We start from the raw sequence: 23,368 nt of genomic DNA on the forward strand, positions 1-23,368 counted from the left end.
TGAGACAAGAGCAATGTGTGGGGATTGGAAGATCTGTGCTGCTGTTAGCTTTGGCTAAAGGCCAATTATTGTCACCACTGATGTGTATATAGGAGAAAAAATAATCTTTTTTTCAGAATTTTGTGCTGGAATCTGAAACATACCTCTGAAGATACAGGATTTTGGTTTAGACAGGAGAAGATTAGAGACTGATTGGGAACTCCCTATTAAATAAACGATTCTGTAGCCAGGGAGTTTATCTAGGAAATGTATATTCCTATCAGAATTTAAAAACGTTAATGGGAATAACCTAACACGTTCATTTATGGTACAGTGAAGCATTAAAGCAATGTCCTGTATAGCAGATTTGTTTCCCTCCAGTTTGAGAGATTGCACCTCTTTCATCAGAGCAGTTTAATAACTAAGATAATAGTTCTGTTTGGTGCATATGATCCTTCATATTGGAGTATTGACTGATATCCCGCCCCTGTTACATTAGCAGCTTGTACCAGTGACACTGCTGGTGGCTGCGTGAAGATGTCGGAGTAGAGTTTCCGCTTTGGGCGCAATTGGTAATCTGGGCACGAATTGTGCCTGAAATTGCATTAGTTTTCCGCAATGATGTTATGGCTCAAGTTTCCACTGAAACTTATCTGCATATCACCGAACATAAAATCTTCTATGAACCAGTGCAAAATGGCCATCGTAATCGAATGTAATTGTTTAATTTTATTTGCATTAAAAATATTCCTTGATATATTTAAGAGCAGTACCCTGGTGCAGTTTTATTAATACATCTGAAAATGGGTATACCAGAAAAAATAAGCATTTTTAATAATGTACAGATCCCTGTGAGACTCCACTTGTCTAGTCCACTTGTGAGGAACCTTTTAAATCACTGAAAATGACTTTAAAAAACTATGTAGAATCATTTATATAAAAGCAAAATACTGCGGATGCTGGAAATCTGAAATAAAAACAAGAAACGCTGGAAATACTCAGCAGGTCTGGCAGCATCCGTGGAGAGAGAAGCAGAGTTAATGTTTCAGGTCAGTGACCCTTCTTCAGAACTGGCAGATATAAGAAATGTAAAAGATTTTAAGCAAGTAAAGCGGGGGTGGAGCAAGAAATAGGGGCTTGAAATGGGATCAGTGGAACATTTTGTGCATATAAAGGGACTATTAGGCTGTCACCTGGCTCAGTAATCCCAACTCAAAAGATCATTGAACAGTTTGCTGGCTCAGGTTGGTGTAACAAATTAGCAAAATGACGCAAAGCAAAGAGAAAAATGAAAATGTACTTTGTAGGTTCTCTGACGTGAGCCTGAAGTACAGGCTGAGTTGAATGGCCTGGTTTACTTACAGCTTTTAATGCTGTTTAGAATCAAATAATTTTGGTGAATGAGTATTATCGCAGATTTGTATTCATACACAAATCAGCTCCAGGAACGTACAGCTTCTGAACGAATACACCATCTCATTGTACCCCAAATATTTGGGGTGAATATTTAGGCCCTGGTGGGGCAGGCATGGAGGCGGGCAGTCATGGAATTTCACTCTGCCAGCTGGCGTGCTGGTTCCCCAGCTCCATCCCGGCCCAGCCAATTTTCCCAGAGGTGGGATGTGGGTGTGGGGGTTGGCAGGGTTACCCACCCACAAGCAGGCACAATTAACCTTGTTAAGGTCCTATTATGGCCTATTATCAGAAGCCAACTGGAATTTTCCAGTTAGCCTCCAAGGTGATAGACCGGGGTTGGGGTTGGGGGGGAGGGGTCAGCGCTCCAGGCAGGCTTAGAGGACCTCCCTGCCTGCCTGACTCCACCTGCATCCGCAGGCCACCCTGTGGAAGAGCTCCCCCTCCACAGTTGTGGCCCGGCTGCTCAGTCTATTTTTTATTTTAAATTTTACTAAGTTGGAGAGAAGAGGTCTTCAGGTTGGGGTACCCTCTCTCTCACTTACCTTGAAAGGCCAGCTTCTGCTCCTTCTGAGCCTCCTTTTGGCCTTCCAACTTCGAGAGTCTGCCTGCCGTCTTTAATTGGACGTCGAGCTTGCCCTCTGGCCATTAATTGGCCAATTCATGGAAAAGCACAGCTGAATGACTTTTCTTCACACAGTACCAGCTTCTGACCCCCATTTGAGCCTGACGGTGGGTCCTGAAGCCCACGGTGAAAATCCAGCCCTTGGTAACAGTTGCAAAATAGACATGCGGGTGTCTGGGTATTGTGTATATGTATAAAAATTCAATAGCGGGTAAGTGAGATCTGATAGATATCAAACACACTACCCAACAGATAGGATAGATCATACCTGTAGTCTGGGACTGTGTAAATGTTGAGGCTGGGAGAGGGATGATGAAACTAAAACAAGTGCATTCAAACTATGAAGATAAATACAACGTTTGTGTCTCTCTCTTGTGATGGCATGCACCTGCTCCTGTGCAATATTATCCCGTTCTGGTTCGCATTACACAGCACCTTTTGTAATATAACAATACAGTACCTGACTTGTATTGCTTCTGCAGCTGATTTAATTTTTGAGCAATTGTGCCTTTTCCTTGTAATATTCTGTCATCTTCTCATGCTGTGGTATGCCTCTACAGGTCTTGGCTGCTCCCAATGCCTCAGCAAAGTGGCAATTCTTCACATGTAAACCATTACAGTGAGGGTTGACATATATTCAACTCTTGGGTACATTACAGCCAAGCAAATATCCTTCTTGGATTCCACACGCATGCATGGTTTAGCAGGAGTCACTTCATTACAGGTCAGGAGTGGGAATTCTCTTTTCTTCAGCTTAAGGATGCTGAAGTGAATTCTAGCACCTATTAGGTAGCTCAGCGCAACCACTAGATTTATTAACAAACTAAAAATTACTAGTGATAATGTTGGTGGATGAATGCCAAATGCATTATTATAACATTCCTCTGTCTGCTACTTTAAAGCATGTGTCAGCTCATTTAAAATAGAGATTGATATCTACATTAGAATAAAGGAATGTTATACAAGCACATTTAAGGTTTGTTGGTTATTATTGGCTGGGGTAATTTATATGCTTATCACTGTTAGATAAAGTTAGAGAGGAAAGCATTGAGATGTACAACTTGTCCAGTATGTGTATGCAACAATTGTAAAAATATATGCTTATTAAGCTTTAATATTGTAGTTATGAGTAGATGTGCTTTGATGGTGCAGGATTCTTTTGCGATAACCTGCATTGAGTGACAGTGCGACACTAGATCTGTGCTTCAGTAGTTATTCTGTGAATGTACTGGATCAGTTAGAAATTACTAACCTGTCAGAGCAATGCTGATTTAGAAACATTTTCATGTCCTGGCTTCATAGCCACTAAGAACATTTTTCTTCAGATTCCCAAGCTAGGGTTTTTGACTTCCATACATTGCAAAGGATAGGGAAAGTGCAGAGACAATTTGTAAATTGTTCATTTATAACTATTCCTATTGTGTGTGTCATTAGTAGTAATTTGCTTATTTATTATTGTTATGACCGAGTGAGAAATGTGTCTAGGGGCCCCTCTCAGGCTTCACCTGGTCTTACCGTAAAAGGGTTTAATTTTAAACACCGTGTTTTTATCTCCACCTTGGTGAATCCTTGTTCACAGCTTTCCAATTATAAGGCAAAGAAACCAGCACAACAGGTTTTCTTAGGTTTAAAGAAGAAGAGTTGAAATTTATTAAACTTGAACTTCAGCTCTAATTCAGTTAATGCCTATGGATACTCGATGCGCCCACGCTCGCATGCTTACACGATACACACGTGCAAATAGAGACAGAAAAGAGCAGAAGCCATTTTTAAAGGGCTGTTAACCCTACTGGCTAATTTAAATATTTAAAGATAGATTGAATTAAATTAAGTAAAAACATTTCTTTTGCCCCTCGCCCACCCCCCAATAATAATGAAATTAATTATTTGCCCTGCCCCCCAAAACCATCTAACCAGCCTTTACCATCTAACCCTTCCCCCCACAAACTGCATAAACTTTAAACTACAACCCTTCCCACCATACCCTACACCCATGACCTTAATTTGACAGCTCCCCCCGCTTCCCCCCGCACTGATAAATTTACCTCCTCCCCCCTCCCCACCAGTGTTGCGCCTTGTTTCCCCAGACAGGTATTCGGAAGCACGGGACTGCCAGCCGCCAGGCTGAAGATCACAGCAGGACATCAGGTGGCGACGTTAGTTTATTTAAATTAATTATTTTAATTTATTTAAATATTCAAATTGTGGTCCTGTCGCCCAGCAGTGGAGAGGCTGCCACGGTGCCTTGCTGCCACCGGGAGGATCGGGCTGGACCCGACCGGCATCGCGATCCGTGGCAGGCCTCATCTGGGGCCATCTTCAGGCACCGCCCCCCCCCCCCACACCACCCACCCACCACAGATCCTGATGTCGAGGGTTCCTTAAAATCCAGTCCAACATCATCTTTCTGTGATGACCTAGCTTGATTAACCAGGATGGGAGTAAGAGTTGCTAAACAGGGTTGTTGATGTAAAGTTATTCCAGACCTACTATGCTTAATATCTAAGCCAATATATTTGAAAGCCCCAGAAGCCTGACTCCTAATTCTACTCTTATTTTATTAATAACAAATTTCACAGTACCATCCTACAAGAAGCCATCAATATGCATCATGAAGATGTCTGAAAGTTTCCCTTTATGATACCAATAAAAGATTGCAGGATCTGCTTTTAGTTGAACACAACCTATTTTCAGCAAAACAGATCTCACTGTAAAATACCACATTCTGGAAGCATCATTCAGGCCTCAGACGCATTTATTTAGTTTCCATAGTTTCTCTTCTGCTTCTGCTGCCTCTTTGGGCAGTTTCAGAACACTTCTCTCTGAAAATTACTGCCCTGCAGAAACATGGCGTTTATGTTGATTGATCTGCACTCCCATGATTATGTGGCCAAAAGAGCTAAATGGCTTTTTAAGATTACTGTTTCAGCTGTGGGAGAGTTCACCCTAACATCTTCAAGACCCCTAGCAACTAGCTTGACTTTAGCTTTACAAGTCCCACCACAAGGACTTTGTCAGTACAAATCCATCTATGGGACAAGGCTGGCTGCTCTTTAATCTGGCACCACAGATGTCTCGGATGGTCTTATATGATGCTTCAGAGCTCTCCGAATTTTCTCCAAGACCTCAGCCTTGATGAAAGCCCGTCTCCCTGCATGTAAAGCATTCAAATGTGCAGGCACTATTGAACTAATTGCATTGCTTTCTAGAGCATGAGGTCTATCGCACAACACAGAAGGGAATTTGGAACTTTGCCCATAGACCAATTGATAAAGAATATAACCTCCAGCCATCTGAAGTGAATTCTCTGCATGAATTGCTCATACCAGAGTAGTTGTCAACTTGCAGTCTGGTTGATCAGCTAAGAATGTATGCAGCATTTTATCAATCGCTGCATGATTCCATTCCCGGAGTCCATTGGAGAAAGAGCTTTCAGCTGAGGTTTTCATGACCATAATATTCATGTTTTCACAAGTCTCTGAACCCATCATTGGTGAATTCCCCTCCATTCTCAGTTGGAAACTTAGCTGGTGCCCCAAGTCCTGTCCCTATCCATTTCTCCATGATTCTGTCTATAATCGTCCTTTTGTCCCGACAATGTATTATTGTAAAAAGACTAAATTGGGTTACCAGGTCTATAAAATGTAGAATGAAAATATTTCTGTCTTTGTCCCATACCTTTAGATCCATGGCAACTGCCTTGTTAAAGTCATGTGCCAATGGAAGGCTTACCACAGGATGTGGCGGCATTCTCCGACGCATTTTACAGATTTCACACTTCTCACTAATCTCTTCTATTAGATTTGTATATTATAATTAGAATTAGAACATTAGAACATTACAGCGCAGTACAGGCCCTTCGGCCCTCGATGTTGCGTCGACCTGTGAAACCATCTGACCTACACTATTCCATTTTCATCCATATGTCTATCCAATGACCGCTTAAATGCCCTTAAAGTTGGCGAGTCTACTACTGTTGCAGGCAGGGCGTTCCACGCCCCTACTACTCTCTGAGTAAAGAAACTACCTCTAACATCTGTCCTATATCTATCACCCCTCAACTTAAAGCTATGTCCCCTCGTGTTTGCCATCACCATCCGAGGAAAAAGACTCTCACTATCCACCCTATCAAACCCTCTGATTATCTTATATGTCTCTATTAAGTCACCTCTCCTCCTCCTTCTCTCCAACGAAAACAACCTCAAGTCCCTCAGCCTTTCCTCGTAAGACCTTCCCTCATATTCTTCATCAACCATGCCTGAATTCTTTTGCATGGTTTTTAATCTTTGATAAGTAGAGTGAGCAAATTGTCTATGTAACTTGAAGATATTTTGCTTTTTTGCTCCCTGATTCTGATCACCGGATGCCATTAATACTTGTCTAACATTCTGATGAGAAGCAACAGATTTTGTTAAGGGGATTCATAATGTCCTGATAGTGAAAACTGCAGATCAACTGACATACCAAAAATAATTGCCTTATCATGCTCCATGTCGAGTTTCATTTGTATCTTTTTCATAGAAAGTTTACTGAACAGCAAAGGTATCTCACAAGAGACTACCTTAGTACTGATAAAATGAGTTACTCCAGCTATTTTACATGGAATTACAACTCTCTTTAGTGACCTCAATGTGTTGTCATCACTAAACCTCAAGCAAGTAGTACTTTTATACTCCTTAACCTTGTGTCAATCCTCACTATTTAGTGAATCTAGATAACATTTTAACCAATCTGTTCCACATACCGTTGACGTGCAAGCACAATCTAGTGCAGCACAGTTGAATGAGTCACAACTAACACATTCATCACAGGACTAAAACTCTTTGTGACGAGTACAATTTATTTGGATTCATCATTGTCTTCACCTGCATGAGAATTCTCTGTGTCATGTATCATTTCGAGGAACCTGTCTCTCTGCTTTGGGTAATTCATCAGATAGTGATACTTCGCGTCACACCTGAACACCGATTAACTGTTCCTTAGGAATTCCTGGGATCCATTCACCTATTGTTGCTGTTCCAATTCTGTCTTCTGCTGTAACAGCCAGATCTTCTGAAGATGCTTCCACCCTTAGTCCGCCAGTCTGTAACCTTTTCATTGTACTGACGCCTGTGTCCAGTACCTGGATCATTTCGAAATGTGGCAATCATTGAGTCCTCTATTCTTTGTGTCATCATAGAATGTCACATTTGTTCCACCAATGCTGCAGGAAATGACAGTTTCCCCAGGAATATTTTCAAGGCACAGACATTTGATCAACAGTGGGTCTTCCTCTGAGAACCTAACATCAGTGCAACACCACAGCACAATCCAGCGATTTAAATGCTAGTACTGAACCAGTGATTTCTGAATTAAATTTGCTAAATTTTATATCTAGTCTGTTAAAGTCCATGATATGTTCTTCCATGGTCTAACCATCTGTTTTCTGAAATCAATCAAAGTCTGACCATGCCTCATAGGCATTTAATGGAGCATCTTTCTTGCAAATTTCATCCGAGAACTCTAATAACATGTCCAAACCTTCATCAGTATCCAAATGATGGGCATCCAGCTCACAAAATACTTTATTTATGATTTTACCCCTTGTAGGAAGTGATAATGCCAAGGCGATACCTTTTTCCCTCTTTGGTAGAGATGTAACCCATGTCCACACATCCACTTCATTCTTCCAATGATCATATGGTTCAGACTCCGAGAACCACCGCGCCACACAAGTGCCAGGCAATGAACATCTCCAACAAGAGAGAATCTAACCATCTCCCCTTGACATTCAATGGCATTACCATCGCTGAATCCCCCACTATCAACATCCTCGAGGCTACCATTGACCAGAAACTGAACTGGAGTAGCCATATAAATACCGTGGCTACAAGAGCAGGTCAGAGGCTAGGAATCCTGAGGCGAGTAACTCACCTCCTGACTCCCCAAAGCCTGTCCACCACCTACAAGGCACAAATCAGGAGTGTGATGGAATACTCTCCACTTGCCTGGATGGGTGCAGCTCCAACAACACTCAAGAAGCTCGACACCATCCAGGACAAAGCAGCCCGCTTTATTGGCACCCCATCTACAAACATTCACTCCCTCCACCACCGACGCACAATGGCAGCAGAGTGTACCATCTACAAGATGCACTGCAGCAATGCACCAAGGCTCCTTCGATAGCACCTTCCAAACCCGTGACCTCTACCAACTAGAAGGATAAGGGCAGCAAATGCATGGGAACACCACCACCTGCAAGTTCCCCTCCAAGTCACACACCATCCTGACTTGGAACTATATTGCTGTTCCTTCACTGTCACTGGGTCAAAATCCTGGAACTCCCTTCCGAACAGCACTGTGGGTATACCTACCCCAAATGGACTGCAGCAGTTCAAGAAGGCAGCTCACCACCACCTTCTCAAGGGCAATTAGGGATGGGCAATAAGTGCTGGCCTAGCCAGCGACGCCCACATCCCTGAATGAATTTTAAAAAAACATCGAAGGATGATAATACCATATCAATTGACACTTGCTCTCAGCCATTTATCACAATGGCTACTGGGATTGCAGTCTTCTTTCTGATTTTTTTTTTAGCTTTCAATCTTCAACTTTTGGCAACCATCTTCTGCTGCTATATTCTATCCAGAAAGCCAGTTGGTGAAGGATGATACTGGAGCCAATCTTTATTCAGTCTTATATTTATTTAGAGTGAAATATTACAAGCATACACCTCCTAACTCAGCCCCCTACCCTCCGCCACCACACACACACAGTTTCAGTCAGTGTTTGTTTATATGTGCTCAAGTGAAACCCCAATTAATGCCCTCCATTGTCGGCTGTCCCTCGATTCGAGGATGACTACTACTCAAGGTCGCGAGTTTCTGCCAGCATATAACTAAACACAATTGATATACAATTAACATCAGTCACTCTGCCTCTGATGATAGATTCCAGTTAGATCCCCATCATTGCTGTTAAATTGACAGGTCTGTAGTTACCTGTTTTTTTCTCTCCTTCCTGTCTTAAATAATAGTGTGACATTTGCAATTTTCTAATCCAAAGGCATAATTCCTGAATCTTGAGAGCTTTGGAAAATTATGACTAATGCTTCTGCAATTTTCTTACTTAGTGAATCTACTACTGCACGACTATGTCAATGTCATTCGATAAAGTCCCTTCTGTGGTGGCTAATATTCAGTTTTGTCAACTGTTATGCAGCAGCCATTGACCAGTCAAGAGGCAAATGCGCCTTAAATAGTTCTCAAGGATACTGTGATGATAATAATGCAGTGCAATATTTGATTACCTCAAAATGTTTATAAAGGGCTGATTTAACACCCAGTCATGAGTTTTGTGGGTGGAGACAGAGGCAAGGGGAAAATCTTTTAGCACTCCACAATGTGAGGCCTGGGAGATTTTAACTCTCAGCCCTTATCTGCACAGGCCCTGTCAATCTTCCATCTCAATCCGGCAGGAAGCATTTGTTGGTCAGTGAGCAGTTGCGGAAATTTGAGTGGCAAAAGGCCAGGAACCTGATCGGACAGTCTCCAGAACTCACGCAAGTGGTTCGGAGAAGGGTAGGGAGGGCATTGCTGTCAGGAAGCAGGGGGTTGGTGGTGGAGGGGCATACCCAAAGTAGGCGAGGCACAAAGTTTACTTGTGGTGCTCAGAGGAGCACTTTTGTTCCTCCTAGCTTTACAAGGAACCAAAAATAAATTAATTGACTTACCTTTCCGGGCCGTTTCTCACCCTGACCCCTCTTGCTGGCAGGTTGGCATGGCAAGGAATCCACAACAACATCCTCGAGTCGAAGTCGCAATCAGGCCCTGATAATATCATCAGAGCCTAATCTACATTTTTAAAGAAGGACCTGTTCAAAAGAACAGATCAAGATTGCAACCTGTGGGAAGGTAGGGGGATCAGTAAGGGTATGTCACTGTGACCATTTTAACTACTGCCCATTTGGTGTACAGCAGAGAGGTAGGGTTAATATGTTCCCAGAAGACTTGTAATGTGATGATATTGCTAAAATATTTCACTCAGACATAGCACCTGCCAAACCAAACAAGTGCATCATTCAAGTAATGTAGAGTTTTGGAAAGGAATGGGTATTATACAATAGTTAATGCATAGTCCTTCCCTCAAAGGTGCTGGTTAACAACTACAGACCACTAATTCTGTGGCAGACATTACAACTGTGATAGCTATAACTCCATGGAAACAAAAATAAATGGGTTATTAATGTAAATATAGTAGAAACCAACTGCTCAATGTGGAATCAGAACAATTATAAGCAGCTTTGATCTGGAGTATTAGCAAAAGCCTATAATTAGAGGTTTCTAATACTGAAAGCGAGTTTTTGACATATAATCACTGCAGTAAGACCTGTAAAATTACAGTGGTTTTCACTTTAAAGAGAATGACACTGATTAAATAATGTATTATATTTTCTTCGCACATAAATCACCATTAGTGAGGAGCAAGGTGTTAGACTGCTGATTGAGAGGCTCTGATATTAATGTCAAGGCAGCTTCCAAGTCGGTGGGAGGGAATTGCGTTAGCGAAACCCAAAAGTCAAGTCAGTGCGTCAGATTCTCCAATATCAGCCTAATTAAGGCAGTAAATTTGAGGTCTGTTTTTTGTATTTGCAAGCTGCAGAGCAGGCGTTTTGCACACCCACATGACATGACCACAACTCTATTTCCAGGAGCAATATAGAAATAGAATTTGGAGGAGCCAGGAGGTGCTTACGGTGGATGCACAGAGAGCAAGGGTAGCACTCAGATTTAATGATGCTTCTCTGGAATTACTGCTGGGTGCAGTCATGCTACGGAGGGACATACGTTCCCCAGCAATGGCAGGAAGAAACCTGCAGCTCTCACCAAGAAGGCATGTTTGGAGGGAGCTGAGGAGGTGAGCAGCAGGAGCAGTATGCCCTGGTCTTGGATGCAGTGGATGAAGTGATGTAATGACATAACCATTAACTGATTCAACTGCATTCTATGGTGTAAATCCTTCCCCCCGCACCCCCTATCACTCTGCCTTGCCAAGCGTATTCCATCACATCACTCCTCACACCCACTTAAGTTTCAGCAGCACTCAGCCTTCAGAGGTGCAGCTGGAGCAGTCAAGGGCTCCAAAATCCAGAAGGCATAGGTCAAAAACATTTCAGCAGTCAGGGATGTGAGCAGCTTGCCTCTGCCTCTGCTGAAACCACACATTGTGTTCCACATAGAAGCAGTAGGAAGTGTAATTGACCAAGGTGTGAAAATGGGTGTTTGGGAAAGTGTTATGTTGTTAATTTTCCTTTTCTTACAACAAAACATAAAATTAATTGCTCGGCACCAATTCCACGTCTTTCTCATTATAGTGCCTTGAGTGTTAATTTTCCCTTTCACTTATTTCATGATGAATTTCAATATATGATGGAACCTATTGGGTGGATGTGCAAAGGGTGAATGAAGGACTGTTTAGTGCAAAGGACGGGGGAAGCGGGGAGTTGGTGCTGGTGGTGGGAGTGGGCTGGAGGGTTTAATTTATGATGCTTTCTTATGTGAGCCACTACCAGCTATATTAGAGCATTCCTGGCACCCTGGGTAGCAATGTATGCAGCTGCTCTGGCAATGGGTGCTCCCCCTTCATATTCTTCCTCTTCCTCTCCCTCCTCTTCAATGTTCTTGTCATCCAACGATGAGTGATGAGTGCCTTCATTCTCCTCTATCTATATTTCTCTTTGCTGCACCATGTTGTGTGGGATACAACATGCCCTTATTATTCTGGACACCCTTGATGGCGTGTACTGAATGATGCCTCCTCACCTATCTAGGCATCTAACATTTTGATGGCTTGCTCTATGACACCCCAAGTGGTTATGTGGCTCTCATTGTAATGCTCCTGTTTCTCATTGGTGGGGTTCCTCATAGGTGTCATGAGCCTAGTTTGAAGGGGGTATCTCTTGTCTTCTGTGAGCCGGCGAAAGGTCTGGATTGTTGAACTGCCGCAGTTTGAGAAACAGCATCATAACTGCTCTTAGGGAATCTGGTGCACACCTACATGAACCGCTTCTATCAAAGATAGGCTGCAATGTAAGCAGCGTAGATGGTAGCAAAAAATTACAAAGAGCTTTTAATTTCATCTTGTGATTGTATACCAGCTTCGCATTGATGAATGAATATCCCTTACAGTTGATGACAACTCCTGATTGCTGCGGTGGTGTTTGGATTGCCATATATGTGGAATCAACGACACCCTGTACCTGTGGGAAGCCAGCCAGAGAGGTGAATATGAGTGCCCACTCATTCTGGCTATTGTCCTCAGAGCGGAAGTTTACATATCCTTTGCTCCATGACCTCCTTGTCAGTTAATCTCTCCGGCCCGCTGTCCTGTCACAACCTTCCCTTTTGTTCTCGTTACTCCCCCACCCCCGCTTTATTTGTTTAAAATCTATTCCATTTCTAACCTTTGCCAGTTCTGATGAAAAGTCACCGACCTCAAACGTTAACTTTGCTTCTCTCTCCACAGATGCTGCCAGACCTGCTGAGTATTTCCAGCACTTTCTGTTCTTATTACATATCTCCCAGGTCTGGCAATCAATCCAGCCATCACCTGCCTTATACATTTATGACCAGCAGACTGTGTGACCATCGATATGTCTCTGGTTACACCCTGGAAGGAAAAGAAATTGAGGGTAGTGATGACTTTCACAGTTACTGGCAATATGAGGCTGCCATGTCCAGCAGACAGCCGGTTTTCTTCTAGGAGGTTGCAGATGCCTGCGACCACCTGACTTGACATTCTCAGCCTGTGGAAGCACTACTCTTCTGAAATATCAAGGGTGTTGAGCCTCTGTCTGTACACCATGTTACGTACGTAGTGCCTCCTCTGACCTGGGCACCTGCAGATCCCACCACAGCATGTCATCGCTGCCCTTCCCCCTCATCTGCCTCCCCCCACCCCCGCCCCTACCACTGGAAAATGGCAGGGACCTGGTTGTTCTTTCCAAGATTTCTCAGTCTGCTTTGGGAGGACTAGAACCTTACAAGGCAAATGTTGCTGGAGGTCTGACTCCCAACCTTGTTGTTCCCTTCTTTGGTTCATTTGGGACCCAGCATAGTAATGGAGACTAGTGCTCAGTGGGCTGAGGATACATTTCACCCAAGGTGGATGCAAGCTGCTAACTGGGGAGCCCCTTTGTGTTAGTTCTTAATGTTCAATGGATCCCTGTTTAAGTAAGAACCATAATAACCATAAACAAATGACCTGCAGTTCTGGGTGCACAGACAAACTATGGTGCTTCAAATCACATGAGGAACAGCTCCTCCAAATAACTGGGGTGGAGGCCATTGAGGGAGTAGGAAAGGGAGAGATTGGTGACTTAATTCCAGCCCAACAAGCTAAGGGTTTGCTTCCACTTCATCATCTTGCTAGACTATAACACTCAACCATTGACTGACAGGCAATACCTCTGCTGCAACTAACCATGTTGCCCTTGCTACTGTGTGTAAAGCCATTATTTTGATACCCATGATGAGAAAACTGGCACCGAGGAGGAACATGAAACAGTTCCCACCATATTAACACCTGTTAAACACTCCATACTTGTGAAGAACCAACCCAGGCATACTCATTTCAGGGAGATAGCAGCAGAAAGGCAGCAATCAGAGAAAGGCTAGAGTTGGGGCAGTTGTTGTAGCATCCATAGATTTGTACCTTTATAGGTGGTCATTAATGAATAGAGAATAGAAACATAGACATAGAAAAATAGGAGCAGTAGTAAGCCATTCGGCCCTTCGGGTCTGCTCCACCATTCAAAAAAGATCATGGCTGATTGTCTAAGTTAGATACCCAGTTCCCGCTTTCTCCCCATATCTCTTGATCCCTTTGGCATTAAGAAATATATGTATCTCCTTCTTGAATATATTTAATGACTTGCCCTCCACTGCCTTTTGCAGTAGAGAATTCCACAGGTTCACCACCCTCTGAGTGAAGAAATTTCTCCTCAACTCAGTTCTAAATGGCATACACCGTATCCTGAGACTGTGACCCCTGCTTCTCGACTCCCCAGCCATCAGAAACATCCTCCCTGCATCTAGCCTGTCTAGTCCTGTTAGAATTTTATAGGTTTCTTTGAGATCCCCTCTCATTCTTCTGAACTCTCGTGAATATAGGCCTAGTCGACCCAATCTCTCCTCGTACGTCAATCCTGCCATCCCAGGAATCAGCCTAGTAAATCTTCTTTGCACTCCCTCCATGGCAAGAACATCCTTCCTCAGATAAGGAGACCAAAACTGCACCCAATACTCCAGATGCAGTCTCACCAAGGCCCTGTATAAATGCAGTAAGACATCCTTGCTCCTGTACTCCTTTCCTCTTGCAATGAAGGCCAACATACCATTTGCCTTCCTAACTGCTTGCTGCACCTGAATGCTTGCTTTCAGCGACTGGGGTACAAGGACACCCAGGTCTCGTTGCACCTCCCCCTTTCCCAATCTATTACCATTCAGGTAATAATCTGCCTTTCTGTTTTTACAACCAAAGTGGATAACCTCACATTTACCCGCGTTATACTGCATCTGCCATGCATTTGCCCACTCACCCAGCTTGGCCAAATCACATTGGAGCCTCTTTGCATCCTCCTCACAGTTCACCTGCCTCCACAGCTTTGTGTTGTCTGCAAACTTGGAAATGTTACATTTAGTTCCCTCACCCAAGTCACTAATATATATTGTGAATAGCTGGGCCCAAGCACTGATCCCTGCGGTACCCCACTAGTCACTGCCTGCCTCCCGGAAAAAGACACGTTATTCCTACTCTCTGTTTCCTGTCTGTCAAACAATTCTCAATCCATGCCAGTCTATTACCCCCAATCCCATGTGCTTTAATTTTGCACACTAACCTCTTATGTGGGACCTTATCAAAAGCCTTCTGAAAATCCAAAGACACCACATCCACTGGTTCTCTCTTATCTATTCTACTAGTTACATCCTCAAAAAACTCCAGTAGCTTTGTTAATCATGATTTCCCTTTCATAAACATTAATGATTTAGAAGTGAATATAGGAGGTATGATCAGTAAGTTTGCAGATGACACGAAAATTGGTGGTGTCGTAAATAGTGAGGAAGAAAGCCTTAGATTACAGAAAGATATAGATGGGCTGGTAAGATGGGCGGAGCAGTGGCAAATGGAATTTAATCCTGAGAAGTGTGAGGTGATGCATTTTGGGAGGACTAACAAGGCAAGGGAATATACAATGGATGGTAGGGCACTAGGAAGTACAGAAGGTCAGAGGGACCTCGGTGTACTTGTCCATAGATCACTGAAGGCAGCAGCACAGGTAGATAAGGTGGCTAGGAAGGCATATGGGATACTTGCCTTTATTAGCCGAGGCATAGAATATAAGAGCAGGGAGGTCATGATGGAGCTGTAGAAAACGCTAGTTAGGCCACAGCTGGAGTACTGTGTACATTTCTGAGCACCACACTATAAGAAGGATGTGATTGCACTGGAGAGGGTGCAGAGGAGATTCACCAGGATGTTGCCCGGGCTGGAGCGTTTCAGCTATGACGACAGACTGAAAAGGCTAGGTTGTTTTCCTTAGAGCAGAGAAGGTTGAGGGGGGACATGATTGAAGTATACAAAATTATGAGGAGCCTTGATATTAGATAGGAAGAAACTTTTTCCCTTCACGGAGATGTCAATAACCAGGGGGCATAGATTTAAGTTAAGGGGCAGGAGGTTTGGTGGGGATTTGAGGAAAAAAAATTTCACCCAGAGGGTGGTTGGAATCTGGAATGCACTGACTGAAGAGTTGGTAGAGGCAGGAACCATCACAAAGTTTAAGAAGTATTTAGATGAGCACTTGAAATGCCATAGCATACAAGGCTGCGGGTCAAGTGCTGGAAAATGGGATTAGAATAGATACTTGCTTGATGGCTGGCACAGACACGATGGGCCGAAGGGCCTGTTTCTGTGCTGTATGACTCTATGACTCTAAACCCATACTGACTTTGTCCAATCCCGTTTATGCTTTCCAGGTGTTCTGCTATCACATCCGTTATAATAGACTCTAGGATTTTCCCCACTACTGGTGTAAGGCTAACTGGTCTGTAATTCCTGTTTTTTCTCTCCCTCCTTTTTTAAATAGTGGGGTTACATTTGCCACCCTCCAATCTGTAGGAACTGCTCTAGAATCTATAGAATTTTGGAAGATGACCATCAATGCATCCACTATTTCCAGGGCCACTTCCTTTCGTACTCTGGGATGTAGATTATCAGGCTCTGGGGATTTGTCAGCCTTTAACCACAGTAATTTCTCTAGCACTATTTTTTTACTAATATTGAATTCCTTCAGTTCCTCCCTCTCATTAGACTCTTGGTTCCCGAACATTTTTGGGAGGTTATTTGTATCCTCCTTTGTGAAGATAGAACCAAAGTATGTGTTTAATTGTTCTGCCATTTCTTTGTTCCCCATTATAATTTCCCCCGTTTCTGACTGTAAGGGACCTCCATTTGTCTTCACTAATCTTTTTCTCTTCACATATTTATAGAAGCTTTTACAGTCAGTTTTGTTCCCTGCAAGTTTACTTTCATACTCTATTTTCCCCCGCTTAATCATCCTGTTTGTCCTCCTTTGCTGAATTCTAAACTGCTCCCAATCCTCAGGCTTGCTGCTTTTTCTGGCAATTTTATATGCCTTCTCTTTGGATCTATTACTATCCCTGATTTCTTTTGTAAGCCACGGTTGAGCCACCTTTCCAGTTTTATTTTTGCGCCAGACAGAAATGAATAATTGTTGTCATTCATGCACACGGTTTTAAATATTATCCATTGCCTATCCACCATCAACCCTTTTAGTAAAGTTCCCCAATCTACCATAGCCAACTCGCACTTCATACCTTCGTAGTTTCCTTTATTTAGATTTAGGACCCTAGTTTCGGATTCAACTCCTTCACTCTCCATCTTAATGAAGAATTCTGTAATGTTATGGCCACTCCTCCCCAAGGGACCCCGCACAACAAGATTGTTAATTAATCCTTTCTCATTACACAATACTCAGTCTAGGATAGCCTGTTCTCTAGTTGGTTCCTCAATGTATTGGTCTAAGAAACTGTCAGTACACACTCCAGGAAATCCTCCTCCACAGTATTATTGCTAATTTGGTTTGACCAATCGATATGTAGATTAAAGTCACCCATGATTACAGTTGTACCCTTATTGCATGCGTCTCTAATTTCCTGTGCAATGCCACCCCTTACAGCTCCACTACTGTTTGGGGGCCTATGGACAACCCCCAACGTTTTCTGTCCCTGGGTGTTTCTTAGCTCCACCCATACAAATTCCACATCATGATTTTCCGAGCCAATATCCTTTCTCACTATCGCATTGATCTCCTTCTTTACTAACAACGCTACCCCACCTCCTTTCCCTTTTTGCCTCTCCTTCCTAAATATTGAATACCCCTGGATGTTCAGTTCCTATCCTTGGTCACCCTGCAGCCTTGTCTCCGTTATCGCAATTATATCATAACCGTTTATATCTATTTACGCTGTTAATTCATCTACCTTATTGCGAATGCTCTGCGCATTAAGACGCATTGCCTTTAGACTTGTCTTTTTAACATTGTGAGTCATCTTAGCTTTATTTTGCACTATGGCCTCATTTGTTTCACACACTTGTTTTCTCTGCCTTCCACTTTTGCTTCTTACCTTTCTGTCTTTCATTTCTATGCTTGTTTCTCCCTCCTCTATCTCCCTGATCAGATTCCCATCCCCCATCATTCTAGTTTAAACCCTCCCCGACAGCACTAGCAAACCCCCCCCCACCCCCTCCCCGCCCCACCCCTCGAGGAAATTGGTCCCGGTCTTGCCCAGATGCAACCTGTCCAGCTGGTACTGGTCCCACCTTCCCAGAACTGGTCCCAATGTCCCAGGAATCTGAATCCCTCCCCCTACAGCATTTCTCCAACCATGTATTCATCTGCTATATCCTACTGTTTCTGCTTTCGTTAGCACTTGACACTGGTAGTAATCCTGAGATTACTACCTGTGAGGTCCTACTTTTTAATTTACATCCTAACTCCCTATATTCAACTTGTAGGGCCGCATCCCTTTTTTAAACTATGTCGTTGGTACCAATACATACCACGACAACTGGCTGCTCGCCCTCCCCCCTCAGAATTCCCTGCAGCCGCTCAGAGACATCCTTGACCCTAGCACCAGGGAGGCAACATACCATCCTGGAGTCTCTTTTGCGGCTGCAGAAATGCCTGTCTGTTCCCCTTACGATTGAATCCCCTATCGCTATAGCCCTGCCACTCTTCTTCCTCCCCTCCTGTGCAACAGAGCCACCCATGATGCCATGAACTTGGCTCTTGCTGCTTTCCCCTGAGCCATTTCCCCCAACAATATGCAAAGTGGTATATATGTTAGAGAGGGGAATGGCCACAGGGGACTCCTGCACTACCTGCCTTCCTTTATTCTGCCTGGTGGTCACCCATTCCCTTTCTGCCTTTGCAGCATTTGCCTGCGGTGTGACAACCTCGCTAAATGTGCTATCCACGACGATCTCAGCATCGTGGATGCTCCATAGAGAATTCACCTGCAGCTCCAGCTCCGTAATGAGGGTAGCCAGTAGCTGCAAATGGGTACACTTCCTTCACACATGTTCGTCAGGGACACTGGAAGCATCCCTGATTTCCCACATAGCGCAGGAGGAGCATATCACGGGTGCGAGCTCTCCTGCCATGACTTACCTTTAGATTACTTAGTTACTCCCTTTAATTACAAAATACTAATTACGCTTGGGGCCTTGTTCTACTCCAAACACTACCCACTACAATCCAAAGTCCTTACCTTTACTTTTGAAACTAATGCAGTAGAAAAAGTAGAGAAACTCACCTGAACCTACTTTCCAATCAGCAACTTCCCTGCGCCCGCGTCACTTTTGGAATCCTGACGTCACTTGGAATTCCGCCGTCTGGATCCTCCTCTCTCACGCTCTTTTATGGCCGCTGCCGCCGGTTTGGTAGTCTAGTCATTATGGTACTGGACTAATAAATCAAAGGCCATGTGTTCAAATTCCACCACAGAAAGTTGTGAAATTGAATTCACCAGTTATGAAATGATAATGTAGGGTAGATTGTTTGCAGTGATTGAGGGATTAAGAACCAGGGGCTGTAGTTACAAGATTAAATGTAAGAGATTTGGTACACAGCAGGAGAAACTTCTTTACACAGAAAGATGTGGAATTTACTGGTTGAGGCAGGATTTATGTCAACATTCAAGATTAGATTGAATAGGTAAATGAAGGAAAAGGAGTTGAAGGGATATGATATGAATGTTATCAGAAAATTTGCTTGTGTGGAAGATAAACACCATTGTGGACTCATTGGGATGAATGGCCTGCTTTGTGTTATATCTTCTCTGTATTTCTCTGTAATTTGTGGGCTTGCAGCAGAAAATGACTGAGAAAACTTCCAGATTTTCAATAAAATCCAACTGGCTCAACATGTCCTTTAGGCAATGGAAACTGTCACCCTTGCCTGTTTTGATCTGCACAAGACTTTTCAGAGCCTCTGCATTAGAGATCAGCAAGCATGTGTCAGTGCCATTGCAACATCTGTGCAGGTATGTGAGAGGATTTCAGGAATCTGTAGTGTACCATGGAATCAATGACAACTCCAGGGCACCCTGCAGAGCAGCCCATGGGAACAGTGCCTAAATGCTGATGCAACTTAGTTTGTCAGCACTGTGATTCTCACTTCTGGTCTACGAGGTAAGAGAACATCTTCAACAGAAAGAAGTTACAACACAGAAGCAGGCCATTTGATCCAACAAGTCCAAGTCAGCGTTTACTCTCCATGCAAGTAAATAGTTCTATCCAGCCTGTTCCCATAGCCCTTCAATGCCCTTTCCTTCATCCAAAGGTTTCATGCTCTTTAATGGTAGCCAAAGTGCTGTGCGGACAAGGTGTTGTCGGGGTAACTAGCAGTTGGGGTATGCTGGAGGACAGACAGATGACAATTTGTCCTCTCAGGGTGATGTACCATCTGTCCTTCCCATCTTGCCGCACTTAAAGGATTGTAGAAGAGGAAGGTGTGGACAGGAAAAGCCAGCCAGTGAGGATGCCTAACTGCTGGCAGTAGTGACAGGGCTTTCTGACCCAACTAAAAAGGGCATTCACCATAGGGAAATCACAAAGTCCTATTTGACGGTCAGCAGCATACCATCCACAAATGCTACTTCCACTGAAGTAGCGCTTAGAAGGTGCATGAGATTAGGACGTAGACTACACACACCCTGCAGTATCGCTAGGAAAGCGTTCATGCAGGGACACATATATCGGATGTGAAATAAACTGATTTAACTTTGAGTGTTTTTCAACAGTTGACAAAAAGGAAAGTGCAGTGATTGATGTTCAGGGCAAATATGTAACCAACATAGTGAAGGCGGGAAACTTTGGTCTGGCATGTTGATACAGGGCATGTATAGCACAGAAATAACTGTGGAACCATTTGTGTAGGAGTTCAAGGGCTGCTTTTTACTGTAGGTTCTGTCAATTTCTCCTTGATAAACAGTCTGCTTAGCCAACCATCCACTTGGCTACTTTTCCTTTCCTTTCTTCTTCCTTCTCTGCAGCCAAGAGTACAGACTCGCCTCTAGTCTTTCTGGCTACAAGAGTTTCCTTCCACAAATAGCAAAGTTGTGCAGACACAGAAAAAGCAGATGATCTCCAACAGCTTCTCAGAGCTGTTCCCAGCTCAGTTGTATGTTCCATTAGAGTTCAAATGAAGGGAACAAGCCTCATTGTATTTTCTCTCTGCCTTGGTGTGTTGATTCTGTACTGCTGTTAATAGAGTTGTTTAAGGCATCTTGATGGCTGAATAGGTGCCATCAATCAGTCCCTGCACTTATGTGAGCACAGCCACCTGGTGGAAGTGATTAATCCACTTGAGTTGTTCCCACTTTTCCTCCTGTTTATGCCAAAAGTCATCAGTGGTAACTTCAAATGAGTCAGTAGCAAAAAGGTTCAATGCACTGCTGACTTTGTCCACAATGGGCCGACTGTTTCTCTTCCGGATGTAGCCTGAATGCCAGGCTCTAGTGCAACATGGCAACTACCTTCTCACTGAATCATAGATGGCAAAGCAAGTCTTTTCTGACTTGCCAAGTAGTTGTACTTGGGTCAAGCCACCTATCAGTGGGTAGAATGTCCCTTTCCTTCCTCTGCAGGAATTTCTCTTCCTCTTTTAAATACAACACAGCTATTGGCAGGCTCAACAGAATGCCTATGCTGAACACTGTACTTGCAACCGGTGGCAATAGAAGTGCTGTTATTGAAGGTATGCACCGAAAGGAATGTTAAATTGCAGAAAACCAACAGCAAGTGGCAGAAAAGAAAACAGATACTTGGGGTAATGCTTAATGTTCAGTTTGACAAGTCAAAAACAGCAGGCAAATTGCAACTCATAAATAAAGCAACTAGCTTTAGGCAGTGGTGTCCTTCATCAGGAAGCTTGAAGGCATTCACTGCCCATTTTATTCGGACCTTTGCCAAGGGACTAAATATCACATACTTACATAATTTCTGAATCACTAATGAAGCTAATGTACACTAATAGCGCAATCTCCAGCAAGTTTTGCTGCTGCAAAATTGGGACTTCAGCAACATGTGTTGAGGCCACTCACCCAATTCCAAGGACCTCACATGTTGCTGGCGAGGGGTCACTCTTGGAGCATAACACTGGGGAATCAGCACCATTGGCCTGAATTTTACCAATTGGACAGATGACCCAATGTTAAGGGGAAATGTGGGTCAACAGCACGCACAGGCGTGTGGTAGGACCTCCTCCATGATTTTACCATGAAGTGCCAATTAAGGGCTGGCAGGTGGGGGAGCCTGCCAGTTAACGGTGGCGGGCGGGTCATAGTGCGGGCAGCTCACACACAGGCGTGATTTGTAAAGGCACCTGTACAGCTGTCAGGCAGGCTGAAGGTGCAGGAAAAAGGAGGATGCATAGAACAACAGAGAAAGCAGAGGAATGGCTTCAGCATGAGGAAGGGTCACTGCACGAATCAGCGACGCCTCCTTGGAGGCGCTCCTGCAGGCAGTCAGAGAAAGGAGAGATCGCTGCTTCCAGCAGTCGGGAGATGGAGCTCAGCAAGCCTAATGAAGAAGGCATTGCTGGAGGTGGCAGACATCATAAGCAGCTGAGGCAAGATTCTTGATCCACTGCAGGAAGAGATTTAATGACCTGCTGTGGTCTGGAAAGGTGAGTGGCATTTTGAGTAGCAAACTGAAAGTCCAACATGAGTTAAAAGGCACCCATGAAATGTGAGGCCAAGTGATAGATGCATGCATGGGGCAACACCAGGCACCAACATCCACATTGAGGCAATAAAAACAGAAAGTTGATAACCTTTTATCAGAACATTGGGCGTGTGAACTGGGTGCCTCAATGTTCTGATGAAAAGGCATTGACTTGAAATGTTAACTCTGTTTCTCTCTCCACAGAAGTTTCCAGACCTGCTGAGTATTTCCAGCACTTGGCTGAATGGCTGCCTCACCATGCCATCCCAGCGGTGTCTCAGATTGACCAGCACAGATAGGCCATGGAACAGGAGTGACACTGCATATGTCTGTGCTTGCAGGAGAAGCGCAGTCAGAATGCCAGGGAGTGTCAACTGTGCTTACAGGAGAAGCACACACAGAATGGCAGGGAGTGCCAACGAACCAGAGGTTTTGGCACTAATGGAGAAGGAGGCCATGGAGATTGGATGGGTCATGGCAGGGCAGCCTGGTGCTGAAGGTAAGGCAAGTGTGGAAGCTATGGACATTGTGTAAAACGATGGTTGCATCCAACATTCCCGAGACCATGTGTGGCCTGCAGCTCCTGTGTGGGCCTTTAATGCCACTGGAAGCTCTAGACCATGGGGATTGGTTGAAGGAGCAGCTGTTTCACTTAAATCATGTCTCTCCAACAGGTACAGTAGCAGATGAGGAACGGACCAGGGTTCCTGCTACACTGGAAAGCTCAGAAGATGCAACGCCATCTCAAGACACTTCATCACTTTATTCGAGCGCACCCTCCACCAATGCAGACATACACACATAGGTGGGCTTTGTTGCGCATGTAGAATGGGCAGCACAATCTGGTGAGCACTGCACAGACACGTAGGAGGAGGTAATGGAGGCAGTGACAGCTTCGCCCATTTCCCCTCGGAGGAGTGAGGAGAGGTCCAGCATCACTCAGCTCCAAGCAGGAGGCAAGCCTCGGATGTCATTAGCAAAGCGGTAGATGCTTCAGCAGCAGTGTCAAATATGTGAACATCAATCGGTGTTTCCAGAGGTAGTGCAGTCCCATGTGCAAAT

The sequence above is a fragment of the Heterodontus francisci genome, chromosome 8 (assembly GCF_036365525.1).
Source record: "Heterodontus francisci isolate sHetFra1 chromosome 8, sHetFra1.hap1, whole genome shotgun sequence".
In the NCBI taxonomy this organism is placed as follows: domain Eukaryota; kingdom Metazoa; phylum Chordata; class Chondrichthyes; order Heterodontiformes; family Heterodontidae; genus Heterodontus; species Heterodontus francisci.